The following is a 4,752-nucleotide window of genomic DNA, read 5'->3' on the forward strand; positions in this document are numbered from 1 at the left end:
GCCCCGCGGTACCTTACATTGTTGTAGCGCAGGAAAATGTCACTTCAAATTGCATCCGTTATTATGTATCTTGTGGGCCCAGATAGCCGTAGCGGTAAACGCGCAGCTATTCAGCAAGACCATGCTGAGGGTCGTGGGTTCGAATCCCGCTGGTCGAGGATCTTTTCGTAAAGGAAATTTTCTCGATTCCCAGGGCATAGAGTATCTTCGTACCTGCCACACAATATACACATGCAAAAATGGTCAATCGGCAAAAAAAACTCTCAGTTAATAACTGTGGAAGTGCTCATAAGAACACTAATCTGAGAAGCAGGCTCTGTCCCAGTGGGGACGTAACGCCAGAAAGAAGAAGATTATGTATCTTGAGAAACAAAGAGTTATCACGCGCATGGCCTTACCTCAACAATTACACTGTGATAACGGCAATAAAACGCATTATATGTAGTGTAGTGCAATTCACGACGCTCTTTCCTAATCTCCTTTTAATGTTTTGTATCTCGCAGGCCCAAAGTAACAACTCGTTGGATGCAGCAGCTACAAATGGCAATGGAACGGTGGCCAAAAAACCTTCTCCAGTCCGGGACAAATGGGGCAAAGATGTAGAGTTCATGTTGTCCTGCATAGCCTATTCGGTTGGGTTTGGAAATGTGTGGAAATTTCCCTACACTGCACTCAAAAACGGCGGCGGAGCCTTCCTGATACCGTACTTGGTGGTGTTGTTCCTCGTGGGACGACCCATCTACTATCTGGAAATGGTGATGGGACAGTTTTCAAGCCGGGGAGTTGTCAAAATCTACGATCTCAGTCCAGCCATGCGAGGTATTGGAGTGGGTCAATCCATTGCCATGTTCATCGTCATGACGTACTACACGCCGATACTGGCGATCACCTTCCGCTACTTGGTGGCCTCGTTCAGTGCCGTCCTGCCCTGGGCCAAGTGTGATCCTTCGTGGCCCAATTGTGTCGATTCCGATTTCGTTGGACAGATTGTGAACAATGCGAGTATTAAACCAAAGGCTTCCGCTGAACTCTACTTTCAGTAAGTTACTTGAACTAAATTGTTGTTTGGTTTACTAAGTTACTGATTCCTTATTTTTTAAGAAACTCCTGTGATGCACCAAAACGCCTCTCTGTACGAAGGACTTGGCCTACCGGATTGGAAACTAGTGCTATGTCTCCTCTTCGCCTGGCTCTGCGTGGCAACTATCCTAATCAAGGGGATAAAGAGTTCGGGGAAAGCTTCGTACTTCCTAGCGATCTTCCCATACGTGATCATTTTGATTCTATTCGTTCACGCATGCACGCTGGATGGTGCCTTCAATGGTATTATGTTCTTCCTAACGCCCCAGTGGGATCAACTGCTGAACGTTACGGTACGTTAGACAACTTACACCCACCAGTGCACCCCGAGGGTATGCAACCAGTCCAGCTTGTCTATCTGATTTTGCATTTCAGGTCTGGTATGAAGCGGTAACGCAGTGCTTTTTCTCGCTATCAGTTTTGCTTCGGCGGGATTATTGCCTACGCGTCGTTCAACAACTTTTCCAACAATGTGTACAAGTAAGTATTTGCGATTATTGGGAATTTACTAGCAAGTATTTCAACAAATATCTTCTTAATTATGTCTATCGGATTCATTTAAAGTTTGTACATGCCTTAAATATTTAAAATACAGTCAGTGTCTTGTCATCCAATTTCCTCGCAGCAAAATTTCTCAGCAGGTTCTTAATCAACTAAGTAGTACCTGTTAAACAAACCACGAAATCGAATCACACCACTAATTAGTAGCTTACCGTTTAATGGCTCCTAGTCAGATAACATTTCAATTTGCTTTGAGAGTCAAAGCTAACCACAATTGCCTACCGATACTGATTGTTGCCAACATAGTTGTTACTGCCTCCGTTACCGAATAATTACCTATTCTATTATCACTAAAGCCGCTTCTTTTTCTCCCACCCCTCCCTAGGGACGCCATAATAATTTCCTGGCTCGACACCTTCACATCCATCATTGCCGGGTGTATTGTATTCGGCGTGATCGGAAATCTGGCTTACGTAACCGAGCAGCAAGACATCCAGGCTGTGGTCAAAAGTGGCGCTGGACTGACCTTCATGACCTATCCGGATGCAATCGCCAAGTTTGACTGGCTGCCGCAGCTGTTCTCTGCGCTTTTCTTCCTCATGCTGTTCATTGTTGGGTTGGGCAGCAATCTGGGTGTGACGACCAGTATTGTAACGGCCATCAAGGATCAGTGCCCTGAACTGAAGAACTGGCAGGTTGTGTCAGCAGTGGCCGTAGCTGGATTTTCATTCGGTATCGTGTACTTGACGCCCGGTGGAATGCATTTACTGGATATTTTGGATTACTATGGTGCGAAATATGTTACGTTGACATTTGCCGTACTGGAACTTGCTACCTTGGCGTGGATATACGGAGTGGACCGTATCTGCAGGGATATCAAGTTCATGCTTGGCATCGAAACCAGCCTGTTCTGGAGGATATGTTGGGGGGTTGTAACGCCGTTGGTGACAGTGGCCATCCTGCTGTTGAGCTTCATCGATTACGAAGCGTTCGTGGTTCCTGTAGGGTACAATGGTAAGAATTTCGTGAGATTTCAATTTCAGTTGTCACAGTATTCATTTCATTTAATAATGCACAGTTCTCGGCTGGTTCATCTACATTGTGGCCGTGCTCCAATTGCCCGGTTGGGCATTGTATGCCACTACACGTAGCAGTTCGAAAACGATTGACTCGTGGTGGGGTTCGCTGAAGAAATCGTTCTACCCGCTGCCTGAATGGGGTCCAGAAGATGTGCCAACGCGGCTACGCTACCAGGAAGAAGTGGAACAGCATGAGGCAACGGTTCCGCGAGATCGCAGTCTCATGGATGTCATCAAGCGGAAGCTGCTGAGTTGATAGATCGCTGGAGTAAAGGAGTAAAAGGGTGTTGATTTTTTTACGGTTTTTATTTGTTTTCAATGTGATAAACTTATTTACATTAAAGTTTAATAAACAATGTTACAATATATGAAGTAAAATTCCACATTTTATTTATGATCTCAACTATTTGTTCCCTGAATGGACTATTTGTAACTTGATGTATTTCTTTTGACTTCATCAACTTTTGTGATTTGTTACGCGACCCTAATATAACTGTATAACTCAATATTTTCTTAAACGAAGCAAGAAGAAAAAAGTATTTAACAACATTTTGATTCAAATGCCGAACACCGTATTCTTTCTGTCTCGTGTTCTGAACACTTTGATTAAAAATCCGGATAGCACGAATAAATCGTATTGAAATGAATAAAATATATTGGAAGACATTCAAATTGAATTCCAAATGACTGTAATTTCCGGGCTATTTGATGACATGTTTCAGCGCGAAATATTTCAACCAAAAAAACATAAAAAAGCCGAGTGTTTGGAATATGAGTCTGTTTAAAATATGGGACAAAGCGGTCTTGGTGCATATATATTGAAAGATTCACGTATAAGATGTTTTCAAAAAACCTAATACGTACAAAAGTGGAGGCGTTATAGCGCTTTGATCCATATTCCGGGCACTTAAGGCCTCTTCAAAGTACAAGCCATATAAAACCATATAAATCAAATCATTCTATATGATACCTTAGCGTTATCATGCTTCAAAAACACTTACCTTTTGAATGGTAGGTGAACAATTGAATTCCACAAATTAAATAAACTTAACCTTCCGTCAGTCGCTCAAAAAAAAGTTATACCAGCGGTCGCATCGTGCACTGAGTACACGCGGAGCAATTTTGCTTGTCAATCTAAAGCTAGGCAAGATAGAGTATTGATGTCTTCGACAAATTTCTTCAGTTCAACGGTACCAATTGGTCTGGGGACAAATGAAACTTTGGAAACATCCTCAACTTCCAGTGGCCATTGGATTGTTCCCCGGGGGAACCGATGAAGGGGACATTTTGTAATGCAACTTCTCGAACACAAATATCTCAGGATCTAGATTGTTTAGCACGATGGTGTCTTCGGCAAAGTTGTTCAGTAGGTCAAGGACTAACATGTGATAGGCCGCTTGTTTCGGAATTCTGCCACCAGTTGGCGCTAGTGAGCATGTAATTTTTCAAACACAGATATCTCAGGATCCCGACTACCTAGAAAGATGCGGTCTTCGACAAAGTTGTTTAGTTGGTCATGCACTTACATATTATAGGCCATCTAACTTGAAATGCTGCTATCAGATGGCGCTAGTGAGTACACAATATTTCAATCACGAATATCTCAGGATCCAGATATTTTAGAAAGATGGTGCTTTCGGCAAAGTTGTTCAGTAGTTCAAGGACTAATATATGATGATCTATTCAATTCGGAATTCATTCACCAGATGGCGCTAGTGAGCATGATATTTTTAGAACAGATACACTACCCGCCATAAGTATGGAATCGCGTATTGCAACACTTATACTGAATATTGCAGCACCTTGAAAAGTTTAGCATAACCTAAAATGAATATTATCTCGTGATTCTGAAGTGCTAGATCAATGTTTTTTTGAGGTCATCTTAAAAAATACGTCTTTGAGCCCCTGCGATTTTTTATTTTCGTTGAAAAAATTTTTTGGCACTGGATTCTGGGTGATGGTAAACTTAAAAGTACTGCAATACTCAGTATTGCAACGATTCCATACTTATAGTGGGTAGTGTATATCTCAGGATCCCGATTGTTGACGTCTTCGATAAAAGTGTTGAGAAGGTCAAGGTCTAGCATGTGAT

At 42.4% G+C, this 4,752-nt stretch overlaps 1 pseudogene; it reads left to right on the plus strand.

Moving 5' to 3' along the window:
• Window positions 1–485: 485 nt before the first annotated feature.
• LOC110680391 lies at window positions 486–3,038 on the plus strand (annotated as a pseudogene).
• The last annotated feature ends 1,714 nt before the right edge of the window (window positions 3,039–4,752 follow it).

This window comes from Aedes aegypti, unplaced genomic scaffold, assembly GCF_002204515.2.
Source record: "Aedes aegypti strain LVP_AGWG unplaced genomic scaffold, AaegL5.0 Primary Assembly AGWG_AaegL5_hic_scaff_1285_PBJ_arrow, whole genome shotgun sequence".
NCBI classification, from domain to species: domain Eukaryota; kingdom Metazoa; phylum Arthropoda; class Insecta; order Diptera; family Culicidae; genus Aedes; species Aedes aegypti.